General features: G+C 38.3%; 1 long non-coding RNA gene across 1 annotated transcript; it reads left to right on the top strand.

Annotated features, from left to right (window-relative positions):
• The first annotated feature begins 2,894 nt into the window (after positions 1-2,894).
• LOC147576141 (uncharacterized) lies at positions 2,895-9,680 on the top strand. The gene is made up of 3 exons (XR_015241805.1): positions 2,895-3,248; positions 3,871-4,122; positions 8,584-9,680. It is a non-coding gene; the product is annotated as an uncharacterized LOC147576141 (long non-coding RNA).
• Positions 9,681-16,450: the final 6,770 nt, after the last annotated feature.

The following is a 16,450-nucleotide window of genomic DNA, read 5'->3' as shown; positions in this document are numbered from 1 at the left end:
CTGAGATTACCGGTTTCCACCATTACTTAGTTCATAGACAGTTAAAGTTACATATAAAATTCCCTGTAGAAACAACCATTAATATGGCGCTATGGAAGATGTTCTAGGTGCTAAAGATAGAAAAGTAAACACATTTTTTTAGGAGTTAACAAAGAAAATTGGACATATCAGTATTTATCACATAGATTCAATCAGTATGAGCCTGGGAAAATTTGTTACATGGAGGATTTTTTTTCTTCAATGACCTTTCCTTCCTCTCAGCAGCCTTCCCATGTCATTAAAATCCCAGTCTCCCAAGCCCTGCACTTCAGGCTAGCTCCCACTACCTGCCATTTGCCACCACAGGACACACTCCTGGTTACTCTGCTTTTACTGTCATCTTCTGGAATTCATGCCCTTACTTTTATTGACGTTTGATGCTTACCAGAGGTGCTCAATAAATATGTTTTGAGTGGATAAATTTAATGATAAATGATTAATCAGTAGCTCAAAAGGTGAAAATCCCAAACAAAGTAAAAAAAGAGAGTTGTAGTGTGGCAATCTAATAGAGTAAGGGATGGGGATGGGAGAATATTAACAGCAGGCAGAATTGTCACTGTGCCCTTTAAATTACTGATGGAGGCTGGTTACCAGAAAGACATGATTAGAAGCTTGGAATTCTCAGGCACCTCCCTCTCCCCCAACGACTTCTCTTGAGGGGAGAGGGGCTAAAAGCTGAGTTAATAATTGATCATGTCTATGTGAGGAAGCCTCCATAAAATCCCAACAGTATTGGGTTCGAAGAGCTTCCAGGTTGGTGAACACATCCACGTACCAGGAGGGTGACATATCCCAGTTCTACAGGGACAGAAGCTCCTGTGCTCAGGACCCTCCCAGACCTCACCCAATGCATCTCTTAGTCTGGCTGTTCATCTGCATCCCTTATCATGTCCTTTAATAAACTGGTAAACACAAGTAAGTGTTTCCCTGAGTTCTGAGAGCTGCTGTAGCAAATAATTGAATCCAAGGGGTAGGAGGTCACAGGAACCTCTACTTTGTAGCCAAGTTGGACAGAGGTTTGGGTAACCTGGGAACCTACAACTTATGACTGGCATCTGTAGTAGGAAACAATCTCATGAAATTGAGCCTTTCACTTGTGAGATCTGATGCTATTTCCAGGCAGATAGTGTCAGAATTGAGTTAAATTGTAGGACCCAGCTGGTGTCACAGAGAATTGCTTAGTGTGGGAAACAAAACCTTGCATTTGGTGACCAGAGGTGTCAGAAGTGTTGCAAGCACAGTAAAGGAGACACACAGGAGGCAAGATTGCATTTTTTTAACATCCATATTATCTAGCAATTCCACTTCTTGGTATATACCCCAAAGAATTGAAAGCAGAGACTCAAACAGATATTTATATACCAGCATATTTATATACCAACATTACTCACTACAACCAAAAGGTGGAAACAACCCAAACATCTATCAGCAGATGAATGGATAAGCAAAATGTGGTTTCTGCATACAAATGGAATACTATCCAACCTTAAAATACAATGCTAAAGAAATAAGCCAGGCAAAATCGGTCACAACTTCCCAGCTTCATCCTCAACCACTTTGCAGCACACACCCTGCACACAGGCCTTCTCTAATCATGTACTTGCAGTTGCCAAAACAGACCAGACTCCTCATCATCTTGCTTGGTCTTTCTGCCTGGAAGACACAGGCACAACATGTGCATGTGCATCCATACAAATACACTTTGAGCAGCCTAATTCCTCCTCCCACCTCAAGACTAGGATCAAGGGTCAAAATCCCCAGCCTCTCTCACTTCCTTCCCAGTGGCCCATGTTCTTTTATTCCCCTCCCCATCCTCACCTTCTAGCTGGTTAATTGCCCTTCCTTTTTCACAGCACCCTGTAGCTGTGAAATAATACATATTTTTACCATGAGTTATTTGAGGGCAGGAACTGCATCTTTGATCTCTGTATCCCCGGCACCTGCATAAGACTGAGCAGATTTTTGGGGTTCAATTGGGAGATAAAGTGCTAAGGGCACAGGGAAAGTGCTAAGGGAATTCTGAGAAGGTTGAGTCAAGGAAGGCTTCATAGGGGGAAAAATGGTATTCCAGCTATATTTCCTCTTCTTTACAAAAATCCTTAAAGAATCTTCCTTCTTGCTTTTCAGTCAACATTTTTTTTTACAACTAATTCTGTAAAATACATTCTATAAGTATATAAACCTGATTACAGTGTACAGATAACACCTTGAGTAATAGAGTGATAGATTTATGATTGAGAAATTTTTTTCTGTTTTGTTGTTTTTTGACGGGGGGGAGGAGGAGAGGGAGAGCGTGAGAAAGAATCTTAAGCAGGCTCCACGCCCAGTACAGAGCCTGATTCCGGGCTCTATCTCAGGACCATAAGATCATGACTGGAGCCAAAATCAAGAGTTGGATGCTTAACCAACTAAGGCATCCTAGTGCCCCCAACTGAGTAGTTTTTAAACACCTTATTGAAAGACTTACAAAAATGGGTTATTATTTTCCACTCGTTGCTGTATATTGGGTTATAAAAAACGAATCACAGTGTAGCAGTTAAAAGAATAGACAGTGGGGGCGCTTAGTGGCTTACTCAGTTAAGCATCCAATTTTGGTTCAAGTCACATCTCCCAGTTTGTGAGTTACAGCCCTGCTTTGGGTGTGCTCAAGCCCCACTTCCAGTGAGTGCGAGCCCCCTGTGAGGTAAGCCCCACTTCTCTCTCTCTTTCTCTCTCTGCCCCTCACTCACTTGTGCCCTCTCTTTCTCACACACACACACAAAAAAAAAAAAAAAAAAAAAGAAGAGGAAGAAGAAGAGGAAGAGGAGGGAGAGGAAGGAGAGGGAGGAGGAGGAAGAGGAGACATTGGAGTCAGATATACCTGGATTTAAATCTCAACTCTGCCCTTATAAACTGATAGCAATGATAATCTCACCAAAAGTGTTTCTTTATATATCGAATGGGGTAATAATATCTACTCTATTAAATATGATGATACAGGTAAAGTTTAATATGGAACTTGCCAGATAGTAACTCTCTACATAATGGTGGTGAAGGTGGTGGCGCTGGTAGTGATTACCTTAAAGCTGAGGATGGAGAAAAGTGGCAGGGAGGTACAAGATTGCTGCTTGATCATAGAACTTTTCTCATCTCTCATTTAGACAAGTTTTCTCAGATTGTTCTCCAGTAAAACAGTGGTGTCCTATGAGCTGGTTCAAGGTGTTTTACAGGTAAGATCAAAATTAGGGTGATCTTTTCTAAATTTGCAGAAAAAAATAAGAAATAGGACGTTTCCAATTATAATTTTTTTCTGTATACACTTCTTAAAACTTTTGTGTCTGCTAATGGATAACAGATAACAAATGAATAGGTAGCAAATGAATATTCAGAAGAAACATCAGTAAACTGATTTAAGTTTATTCAACATTCACCAACTACTTGTTTTATAAAAGGTTTTTTTGGGTTTTTTTGCGGGGTGGGGGGAAGACTTTGGTCGTTTGTTAGTATTATAGCTCTTAGTTCGTATGACAAAGTGAAATATGGCTTTATTTCATTCTGTTCCACAAAAAGCACCATGTCATCTACATGCTTGACCACTTACAGAAGCACGTGGTCTGCTATTACCAGCATCCCATTGTCTGAAGCGTTAGTGTCCTGGGTTTTAAGGCACCCTTAAGACTTTACTGAAATATCCTTGGAGAACCTCACTGTTCATCTCCTAACCCCGTCTTATATTAGAGGAACACTGCCTTACAAATACAGAATTTTTAAAAAGCTGAAATCTTGGTTGCTGCATATTTCTGTTACTTGTGGCACATGCTATGAATGGATCAGTACTTCTGTATCTCCTAGAGTTACTCTATACGAAGATGCCCTAAAGAGTGAGTAAGAAGAAATGGGAAACAGAGGAAACATGTCCTGCTTTATCCCATGCTGTATGCTAGTCATCCCCAAGAAGAGAGAACCATGCTGTTCAGAGCTAATGATTGAACAAGGTAGCTGCTCAAACTTTGGGAAACACGAATGACTACATCTTGACTCATCTTCCTGTCAGAAATCCTGAGGCTCAGAGTAACTTATCGATTGTTTGTTTTTGATAAGTAGGTAAGTCTAGCACATTTCTGCGTGTTGACTGGCATGACCAGTCTGAGGACTTGAGGATCCCAATCTGCTATGTAGTTTTGGGCAGTCCTCATCATATGGTGTGGCTCAGTGTTACTTTATGTTTACTCTGTTAAGTCTTCCATGTTAATTCAGAGGCATGGAAGAAAAGAGTTTGGAAATTTCATTATCTAGACCTGAGTAGAATGGAGTAAAGAACATGGCAAGAACTCTGAGACCCAAGTCTATGCTTCTCTGGATACTTCAAACTGCTGAAGGCCTGGATGAACACTTATGTTTGAGTCAATTTCACTTTTGCAAGTAATGCTTCACATTTAAGGACCATCACCATAAAAATTTTCATTATTTATATTTTTATTAATTGCTTATCTCAAGTGCCGACTTTATTGCTGTGAAGTGAATCTAAAAACCCTAATAAAAATTGGGAATAGTGATCTCTCTTCCTAAGGCTTCTGTATCCAGACCACAGTTGGATATATAGGAAAAGTTTAATGGTTGGCCTTTAGCCAACTAAATTTCTCAGTAATTTTAGAACCCTCTTGGAAGAATTTCCTGGAAAACTCTTATTGTAGGTATCTGAGCCGTGATATTGCTAAATATGCCACAAACATAGCCTTCAGTCCACAAAATAACAATATACTCTATCAACTTTGAGTTTAAGGAATTAGAATCTTACTATTTTTTTATTCCTATACAAAGAAATCAAATGAGGAAGGGTATAAGAAGAACAACCAAAATGGGTTTACTACAGGAGTACAGTGCTGTTTTAGCACTTGATAATCAACACAGTTCACCATATTGGCCCTCCCAAAAAATTATATGTCCATCTAAATAGAGGGTTGGAGTGCCTGGGTGGCTCAGTTGGTTAAGCTTCCAACTCTTGATTTTGGCTCAGGCCATGATCTCACAGTTGTGGGATCAAACCCTGTGCACTGGGTGTGGAGCCTGTTTAAGACCCTGTCTCTACCTTTCTTTCTGCCCCTCCCCTGCTCACGCACGCTGTCTCTCTCTCTCTCTCTCTCTCTCTCTCTCTCTCTCTCTCTCTCTCACACACACACATACACACACACACACACACACACACAAAGTAGATGGTTAATAAAAAGCATTTGATAAAGTTCAACATTAATTCAGGCTAAATAAAAGCAAATGTTTAACAACTTATTTAATAAAGTATTTAATTTAAAAACTGTGATAAATATAATGGTGAAAGGTTGAAAACTTTTCCTTTAAAATTGAGAATAGCAAGGATGCTCACTCTTATCACTTATATTCATCGTACTGAATGATAATGTAATTCTTATTACAAAGTATAAGGCAAAAAAAATATAGGACTGGAAAGGAGAAAACAAAACTCACTATTTTCAGATGATATGATTAACTATACAGAAAACCCAAAAGAATCTACAAATAAATTATTCTAAATAATATGAGAATATAGTGAGATGAAATACTACACTTAAAGTCAAAGTAGTAAAAAAATCTATTAAACTTTTAATAGAAAATGAAATTAAAAAAAAACTTTTTCTAATAGCATCAAAAACATTAATACGTATGAAAGACATAAAACCTCTACACAAAGGGGCGCCTGGGTGGCTCAGTCAGTTAACTGTCTGACTTCGGCTCAGGTCATGATCGCACGGTTCATGGGGTTAAGCCCCGCGTCAGGCTCTGTGCTGACAGCTCAGCCTGGACCCTGCTTTGTATTCTGTGTCTCCCTCTCGCTCTGCTCCTCCCCCACTCATGCTCTGTCTCTCTCTCAAAAGTAAATAAACATTAAAAAAAAAAAAAAACCTCTACACAAAAAACTATGAAATGTATAGAGTATAAAATTAAGGGACATATAAACTCTGTTTATAAAACATATAAGCATATAAACTGTAAACATTAAAACATATCAACTGTATGTTTATAAAGCACATAACCTATAAAATACATACAACTATACCACATTATTGTAAGAAATCATAGACCTAAATAAATGGAGGCATAGAAAAGGCTCCTGAATTGGAAGACTACATTTTAAAGATGTTGATTTCCCTCAAATTGGTATATGGATTTTGTGCAATTTCAGTTTTTAAAAATTCTAGTTTGTATGAACATTTAAAAATGTTTGTATATATGTGTGTGTTTGGCAGGCTGATTCTGAAATTGAAATGAAAATGTAAAGGCCCAAGAACAGCCAAGAAGCATTGAAAAAAGAAAAAGAAGAATGATTTGTTCTCCTAGATATCTTGATTTATAGGCAGTGTCGAATTGGAGCAAGGAGAGATGAATAACAGGGAAATAGAGTCCAAAAAAATATGGATGTAGAAGAGACTTGATCTATGATAAAGACAGCACTAAAGAGAAATGGTAGAAAGAATGATCTTTTTAAGTAAAGAGTACTAGGTCAACTGGATAGCCATGTGGGAAAAAACTAAATTTGACCCCTAACTCATACCATTCACAAAAATCAGTTCCAAATGTTAAAGGTTCAAAAATAACAATTTAGGAGACTTACAAGAGAGGATATCTTTATGACCTTGGGAAATAGAAAGGTTTCTTAGATAAGAGATAAAACACACTGATCATTAAGGAAAAAATTAAGTGTTCAGTTTATAAAAAAAAATTTAAGACTGAAACAGATGCCACAGATTGGGAGAAGTTATTTCCAAAATATATAACTGATAATATCAAGGAAATTAATAAGAAAAAGACAAACAATCCCCATTTAGAAACACCTACCTGGGTGGCTCAGTCAGTTAAGCATCTGACTTGATTTCAGCTCAAAGCTGTGGGATCAAACCCCCATGTCTGACTCTGTCCTGAGTGTGCAACCTGCTTAAGATTCTCTCCCTCTCTCTCTTCCTCTGTCTCTCCCCCAACTTGTGCACACATGTGCATACGTGCATGCATGATGTGCACACGTGTGCTCCCTCTCTCTCCCAAAAAATAAATAAAATAATTAAATAAAAACGGCCATGAAACTTGAACAGGCTCTTCACCAAAGGGTATATCCAAATGGCCAATAAATACACAAAAAGGTAGGAAACCTCATTAGTAATCAGGGAAATTAAAAATAAAGCCACAATAAGATACTACTGTAGACCCACCAAAATAGCAAAACTGAAAAAGCCTGACAATAGCAAGTGTTTGTGTGGATCTAGAACAACTGAAGCTCTTACACACTGCTAGTGGGAGTGTAAACTCCTGGGGAATATCTGGAATTAGGTACTAAAGTTAAAAGTGAACATACCCTGTCACCCAGTAAACACATTCCTAGGTATAGATCCGGCAGGAATTTTGTGCACATGTTCACCAAAAGCATGTATAAGAATATCTGTAGCAGCATTTTTCAGGATAGTCAAAGTCTGAAGCATTTTAAATGTCATTGTATAAATAACATGTAATATATTCATACAACAGAAAGCTGCACAGCAATAAAAATGAATTACACATGACAATGTGGATGGATCTCATAAACATAGTGTTGAGCAAAAGAAGTTATACACAAAAGATACATATCAAATAATTCCATTTTAATTTCAAAAACAGACAAAATTAATTTGTGGTACTACAAGTTCCTGAAAAGTAGACTTGCTGAAGGCTGGCAATGAATGTTCTATTTGTTGCCCTAGATGGTGTATATTCACTTTGTGATTGTTCATTAAGCTTCTATATTTATAATTTGTGTACCTTTCTGTATGCGTGTTATTTTTTTAAAGCCATGAAAACAAAAGACAAGCAGCCCATGAATCAATTGCTTTCCCTTCATGTTCCAAGATTTACTTCTTTCTTGAATTCAGAAGTTTTAAGGTAGCAACAGGCATTTCTATGTAGAAGCTACATTATACATACTTATTGAATTAAAAAATTATTTACTAATACTTTATTTTTTGGAACACTTTTCAGTTTACAGAAAGTATGGAGTTCCCATACATGTCCTCACCTTCTCTCCTGACCAACCACAGTTTTTCTATTATTAGCATCTTACATCATTAGTGTGATATCTTTGTTATAATTGTGAGCCAATATTGATACATTATCATTAACTAAAATCCATACTTTACATTAGGGCTCATTCTTTGTGATGTGCATTATATGGGTTTGGACGAATATATCAAGACATGTATCCACCAATACAGTAGAATTTAGTTTACATTGGTATTTAGTTTAATTAGCTTGATACAGTTTCTATAATGATTATTCTTTCCCATTGCTGATTGATTTCTGCCTTCTTTATAACTACAGCTATTTCCCACGGAGGATGTAAGTTTCTTTTTATGTCATTAGCCACGGGTTTAAGTTAAGTAACATCAAGTTAAGGATTTATGGCCAAGAACTGGGCAAAAGAAGTTGCTTCCTAGGCCTGAAATTTCAGAGATAGCCTACCTTGCATTTGTCTTTGGCAGTTAGAAGATATGTCAATATTCCAGTGAAATATTCTATTATAATGTTTAGGGAGGACTTGCCTTGGGCCAACCACCTTCAGCTCCCACACTGAAGATCTCTGAGTCACACTGTGAATCATCACAAGACTCAAGACAGGATGTGCAAGTTCTTACTCCTGGCACAGTCATCTCAAAGGCTTGGTATACCTCAATATGTGAATATCGACCATATTCAGCCTGAAGACGGTCTGGACAGCAGATTTTTCCTCCACTCCTCCCCCCATTCCTCAGGGAAGCACCTCAGAAATGACTAACATCATGACAGGAAAGGTAGATAACTGTTCTCACCTGCCTTAGTTTACAAAGAAGCACGTAGTAGTGGTTTCTTATAAGTACTCAGGACTAACGGAGAAAATCTAATGACTGTACTTTGGTCATAGAGTGAACTTTGTTGGATGTGTAATCATGAGCACTGGATTAGAGATAAACCCACATTTTAGTCATTGAAAAGAACAACATACTGGGAGCATTGGTTATATATTAGAATAAGAGAAAGCAGATATATTTGGATATGTTCAAAAAGACCAACATGTCATATTAACACAATTCATAAATAGAACTAATGAAATCCAAAGTCAAGAATAACATCAGAGGCAGCTCAAAGTTGTCATGAGGCAAGATGAGCTTACCAACATTTAAACCAGGTTATATAAAAAATAAAACCATTGTTTTTTTTCCTCCCTTTTTTATTGTTTCAAGTTTTTATTTAAATTACAGCATACAACATAATATGTTGGTTAACATACAGCATAATATTAGTTTCAGGAGTAGGATATAGTGATTCATCACTACATACAATATCCAGTGCTCATCACAAGTGCCCTCCTTAATACCCATCACCCATTTGACCCAACTGCCCCCCACCTTCCCTCCAGCAACCCTCAGTTTGTTCACTATAGTTAAGAGTCTCTTTTATGGTTTGCTTCTCCCCACCAACCATGTTCATCTGTTTTGTTTCTTAAATTCCACATATGAGCGAAATCATATAGTTTTTGTCTTTCTCCTCCTGACTTCACTTAGCATAATACCCTCTAGGTTCATCCACATTGTTGCAAATGGCAAGATTTCATTCTTTTTCATGGCTAAGTTATATTCCAGTGTGTGTGTGTGTGTGTGTGTGTGTGTGTGTGTGTGTGTGTGTATACACAAAGACCCATTGTTAAACATTTTAACATCTATTTGTATGCTACAAACATGATGGTGATTGCTTATTCAATAAAACAGTGCCTTTAACAGCTATATACAACAAAGCAGTGTTACCTGAGTTTGAGTTACTGTGAAGCAAGAAGTGAGCTCTTCATTCATTAGTTCAGATTTTCTCCTATATCACACTCTTGTGCATGGAGGTCACAGGAGCTCTCAAAGTATCCTAAATTATTTTTTCTTCCTCTATCCCCCATCTTTGTTGTTGTTTAGAGATTACCATCCACCAGATCTAAATATTATTTTAAAATAGCAAATATATGGACTTGTCCTTTAATGAAAACATTCCTACCTGGTGATACATCATGATCTTTGAGTTCAGGTGTGGCTGAGAAGGTCTCTGAGATGCAAACAGGCTTCCCCATTCTGATGTCTAGTCTGTCCTCTGACGAATGCTGTTAGCTGACTTCTGAAATGCAAGGTTCTCAAGTGTGTTCAGGTAAATGGAGCTGCACAAATATAAACACTGTTAGTGGAATACAGGGTTCATCCATGGAGTTAATGTTTTGTGGAATATCCAACTCATCTAAATATGAACCGTGTGCTCATTTCTTTTGCTGTATGGGGGATGTCATTTGTTTTATTAAGAATGAATGTGTTGTTCTTCTTACATGAAAATGATTCTTGCCCCTGAACTCCAATTTTTTGTGGGGGACAATTGGAGTTTAGGACAAGTGTGTTGTTTGGGGTTGTTCTGAGCCTGAATCTGTACTGTTGCCTAATTTCCTTGTGAACACCGTGCCTGAAGGCAACAAGCTGAATTGTGTTTTTAATATTCATTTATATTAGAGATCTACAGAAATCTCTTAATAGAGTCTATATCATGTAAATAATTTATTTTTATGAGCACTTGTACTATTTTGTTTAAAATATTACAAAAAAGAATATCTTTCAAGTCTCTAGGCCAGGGTTTTCAGGAGGAAGGGACCTCCTATCACTGGTTTTCACAGCCTGCCCCATGTGCTAACTGAGGGAGTTCACAAATTCTTGCCCATTTATATTTCAGTAAAATTCTCTATTCCAGTAGAAAAATTGGAATGCCAGATGCCAGGAATCTGAGGTATATTGGCTGATACTCAGCATGTAAGAACAGCTGCTGTAGGAATAGCAGGGGCTTTCACAGTTTAAAAAAATCAATCACAGGAGTCCTTTAAGCCTCCTGTTGGAACAAGTGTTGAAAAAATGATAATTTCTCTGGAAAATGCTCTTTTCATCAATCTAAACACCCTTCACAACTACCACATGTCAGCATGATTTTACCAAGCCCCTTACAATGACAGAATATTTCTTACACATTTCCCTGTGGGCTAGAATGTACCTCCCACAAATAAAATCAAGGAGTGCCTGCATCTTGCCTTTACCTGAAAATGTCTTGGGGTAAGAGTTATGACATGTCATCAAAGAGATTAGAGCATCAGACTTGGAATAAGTTGGCAACAGAACTCAGAAAGAAAACATACAATAAGTTACAAGACTGTTAAAACTCCAGGACCAGAAGAGCAAGCAAGATCTTGTCCCTTTACCTACCTAAGGCAAAATAGGGAGTCATTCCCCATGGGAAAAGCAAATGAAACCTAACCCCAGACCTTCATTTCAGAGCCTCATCTCAAGAACTACAAGATTAGGAACAAGGAGTCTAATCACACTTTTCATTTTCACCAACTGTTGCCATGCTTCATAGTGGGAAAGAGCCCAGATGTTGATATGATCTGTGTATGCAGGAATGGCGGAGAAGGTGGAAACGTGCCCCTAAGTCCCTTCTCTCATCATATTCACAGAACATTGAGAGTCTAACCCAAATTGGAAGAAAATGCTGGAAGAGAAGTAGAATAAATTGGAAGAGTGTTCTAGCTCTTCTGTTGAGGGATCTAGATGCATCCTATGTCTCCTGATTTGGGGGAAACCAATCTCAATTATCCTTCTCAGTTCCCTATGCTTTGTTACTTTTTTTCCCCCTCATACTTCTTTTCTGTTCTCTTTTTTCTTATTTTCTCATTCCACGTTCATTCCATGAACGTTTTCTAAATACTACAGCGAGCCTGATACAGACCAGGCCCTGTAGACACTAAGATGAATACAGCACCAGGGACATGGCTGAGGGGAGGATAGAGGGGGAGCGTGACAGGTCTGGTTTGTGACATAGGGAAGTTGAAGCCCCAACAGGATATCCCTGGAGGTAGACAGCACTGGTTGGGAACACTAGTCAGGAGCTCAGAAAGGAGGAAGATTTATTGAATGCCTATTGTTCTATAGACACTGTGTTCACTGGTGGGAATACAGTAAAAGATAAAACCCAGCCCTGGGGCGCCTGGGTGGCGCAGTCGGTTAAGCGTCTGACTTCAGCCAGGTCACGATCTCGCGGTCCGTGAGTTCGAGCCCCGCGTCGGGCTCTGGGCTGATGGCTCGGAGCCTGGAGCCTGTTTCCGATTCTGTGTCTCCCTCTGTCTCTGCTCCTCCCCTGTTCATGCTCTGTCTCTGTCTGTCCCATAAATAAATAAAAACGTTGAAAAAAAAATTAAAAAAAAAAAAACCCAGCCCATTTCTCCAAGGACTTTTAAGAAAACAAACAGCTGCATTCAAGTGTTAGAGGTGCAGAAAAAGTGTGGGCGGGTGCAGAAGAGGTACAAAGGACAAGTGGTCAGATGTCCTATGTGGGGAATGAGGAAAGTCAGCCCCTCGGTTTCATTAAGCAGGCCAGCCAGGATGGTGTCCATAGGCATTCAATTTGCCGCTGCCCTTTGAAGTTCTATTGATACCAAATTGTTCTAGCCAGTCTTGCCCATGGGAAAAGATTTGCTTTTCTTTCTTTCTTAAATGTTTATTTATTTTGAGAGAGAGAGTGTGTTATGTGTATGAGAGGGGGAGGGGCAAAGAGAGAGGGAGAGACAGAATCTCAAGCTGGGCTCCATCTCACAAACTGTGAGATCATGACCTGAGCTGAAATCAAGAGTCAGATGCTTAACCGACTAAGTCATCCAGGCGCCCCAGATTTGCTTTTCTGATTTGTGTTCTTCTTTCTCTAACTGGGCACTGATCTCCCGGTAGCAGAAGAGTCTCCATGTCTATATGGGGAAAAGAAATCTGTGACTACATGTAAGACCTTCTTCCCAAATTGTTACAAGAAACCTAAACTCGTTAGCTTTATTGTCAGGCTTAACACTATGCTGATTTTTCAAAATAGCCAATGATCTCTTGCATTCCTTCCTATGCATTTCAGGCCCTAGAACAAGCCTGATGGTGTTCTGGGTCGAGTGCACAGACTTTAGTAAAGCTGGCAGTCTGCTGGACTGCAAGAACTTTCTGAGAGTACAAGTAGATAATTGCTGTGAGGGTTTTTTTGGTCATGTGAGATCCGATCAAATCAACTTTCTATTTCAAAATCCCCTCCCAGCTTTTGTGATAAAATCCCCTTTGACGATCAACTTATCAGATCTTGAACTAATGGAAATTCCCTCCCATTCTACCCTACTCCCAACCCCATTTGTCTGAGCATCAGAGTAAATTCTCCCATCTTTCATCAAACACCCATTTTTGTCTGTCTCCTAACCTAAAAAAAAAATCCTCATAGTCTGATTAAATGAGTTAAGGTTTACATAAACAACTTAACTCTCCCAGCCCTTTCTCAGATGTCTGAGTTAACTCAGACAAACCAAAAATGGAAACCCAAAGGTCACATACCTGCTGCATTTTTATCCCTTTAATGGAAAAGTCCCCTTTTGTGCTTTTCCTGTGCCAAGAACACTGTTCTCTACCCACAAGTTATTGCTAAGAAAACAGGCAGCCTTGAACATTGGTGGGAGGTTCTATATACAGTTAAGTCAGTCTGACTGCAATTAACCCAGATATTTCTTCTCAGTCTAGGTTTGTTTTTCCAGGTTTTGGATTTAGAAGGTCTACTTCCTTCCAAAATTACCTATTAAAATGTTATTTCAATTATGGCAAAATATTATTATTGATGACCTGAACCTTATTTATGATACTCTTGCAAGTTACACAGGATTATTATAAAATCATTATAGTGAAGTGAAAGTTCCTTCTTGTTAGTTGTGGGGAAAGAGAAGCATTAATGGATCTCTCTCTCTCTCTCTCTCTCTCTCTCTCTCTCTCTCTCTTTATTAAGTTTTTATTTAAATTCCAGTTAGTTAGTTCCAGTTAGTTAAATTCCAGTTAGTTAGTTATTCGTTTCAGGTATGCAATATAAGATTCCATACTTCCATACAACACCCAGTGCTCATCACAACAAATGCCCTCCTTAATCTCCTCACTTATTTAACCCAACCCCCACCTCCCCTCTGGTGACCATCAGTTTGTTCTCTATAGTTAGGTCTCTATAGAAGGTCTCTCTTTCTCTCTCTTTCTCTCTCTTCCCTTTGCTCATTTGTTTTGTTTCTTAAATTCTTAAATTATGATGTGAAATCATATAGTATTTGTCTTTGACTGACTTATTTCACTTAGCATAATACTGTCTAGCTCCATCCATGTTGTTGCAAATGGCAAGATTTCATTCTTTTTTTATGGCTAAGTAATATTCCATTGTGTGGGTGTGGAGATAGATAGATAGATAGATAGATAGATAGATAGATAGATAGATATAGTCTTCTTCTTTTTTTTTAATTTAAGAGAGAGAGAGACAAAGCTTAAGCAGGCTCCACAGTCAGCAGTGGAGTCCGACATAGGGCTCGATCCCGTGACCCTGGGATCATGAGCCAAAATCATGACCCTGGGACCTGAGCCAAAATCAAGAGTCAGCCACTCAACCAACTGAGCCAGCCAGGTACCCCATATACCACATCTTCTTTATCCATTCATCAGTCAATGGACACTTGGGCTCTTTCCATAATTTGGCAATTATAGATGCTGCTGCTATATACATCAGAGTATATATATCCCTTTGAATTAGTATTTTTATATTCTTTGGATAAATACCTAGTGCAATTGCTGGGTTGAAGGATAGTTCTAATTTTAACTTTTTGAGGAACTTCCATACTGTTTTCCAGAGTGGCTGCACCAGTTTGCATTCCCACCAACAGTGTGAGAAGGTTCCCCTTTATGCATATTTTCACCAATACCTTTTGTTTCCTGTGTTGTTGGTTTTAGCCACTCTGACAAGTGTGAGGTGATAGCTCATTGTAGTTTTGATTTGTATTTCCCTGATGCTCATTAATGTTTTTAGCATCAGATTATTGGATCTTTATCATTTTTGTGGCTATTTAAAATTTTAATTAAGTCCTCTAGTAACAGGCCAAAGAGTTGGGGGATTTGAGATAATCAGAAATGAAAGTATTTTCTTTAAAATTCTAGTACCCCATTTCAGGTACTATTCCTCCTGTGGCCGCTTTATTCAATATAGATGAAACAAGCATAATCTGATAAACACAGAGTACATGTCAAAAAAAATTACCTTATAAAATACATTTGATTTTATGCCACACTAACTATCCTGACTGTTCAAGTATCTTGTTAGTATGTACAATGGCTAAGCTTACTTCTTATTCCCAAGAGAAATGAGTGGATGGTAAAAATCATCAGGAGCAGGGTTATTCTACTTAAGTTCATCATTGAGAATTGCTAAAACTTGCACCGGATTTTAGAAGAACATGCCTGGTCCACAATGTTTGATAATCCTTCAAGTTCCTCAGTATTTAGGATAGTTAAGAGCCTCAAAATGCATTTTGAACAGTTCCCCAAATGCCATAGCAAAACAAGCAAACAAAAACCTACATCTTAGTCCTGTCTCTACCATAGATGACCTTCAATAACATATTTAGTTTATTTGGATCTCAATTTTCTCATTTGCATTATCATTAGGTGATCTCTAAGACCTCTTTGAGCTCCAAGATTTTATGATACTAACATTAGAAAAAAATTTTTTTAAAAATAACAAGAAAAAGGGGCGCCTGGGTGGCTCAGTTGATTAAGCAGCCAACTTTCAGCTCAGGTCATGATCTCGAAGTTCATGGGTTCGAGCCCTGCAGCAGGCTCAGTGCTGACAGCTCAGAGCCTGGAGCCTGCTTCAGATTCTGTGTCTTCCTCTCTCTCTTCCCTTCCCCCACACCTGCTCTGTCTCTCTCTTAGTCAAAATTAAATAAACATTAAAAAAAGTTAAAACATTAGAATGATGCCCATTTTTACTAAAATTAGTCTCAAAGGTTCTTGCATCTTTTGAGAATTGGTACTTGTAAGTCTTGGGTGTTTGTGGTCTTGACAATGAGGGAGCTACATTTGAGTCTACATTGGAGTGAATCATTCTCAACGTTTGAATGTGAATATCTCTTCTTAAGGTCAAAATATTTTACAGAGTTCCACATGATGATATGTGTACTTCTGGAATCAAGTGATTAAAAAATTAGGCAATGCCAGAGGGATATTTTGACTTCATTAACATTTAAAATGACTTTTTATTTTATTATTCACAATAGCATCTATGTAGATTTAGAGATTCCATTACTTATTATGTATGTAAGTTTGGACAATATTATTATATATTATTATGTATCAGTGAGGATGCCTTCAACTCCAATAACTGAAAATACCAATTCAAATTGGCTTAAATGATAAGAAAGTTTATGGGGTATCTGGGTGGCTCAGTCAGTTGGGCGTCTGACTTGGGCTCAAGTCATGATCTTGTGGTTTATGAGTTGGAGCCCCCGTCTGGCTCCGTGCTGACCGCTCAT

This window comes from Puma concolor, chromosome D2 (assembly GCF_028749965.1).
Source record: "Puma concolor isolate L17-30 chromosome D2, mPumCon1.1.hap2, whole genome shotgun sequence".
Classification (NCBI taxonomy): Eukaryota; Metazoa; Chordata; class Mammalia; order Carnivora; family Felidae; genus Puma; species Puma concolor.
Note: the sequence above shows the minus strand (reverse complement) of the source record. Positions and strands in the feature narration are given on the sequence as shown.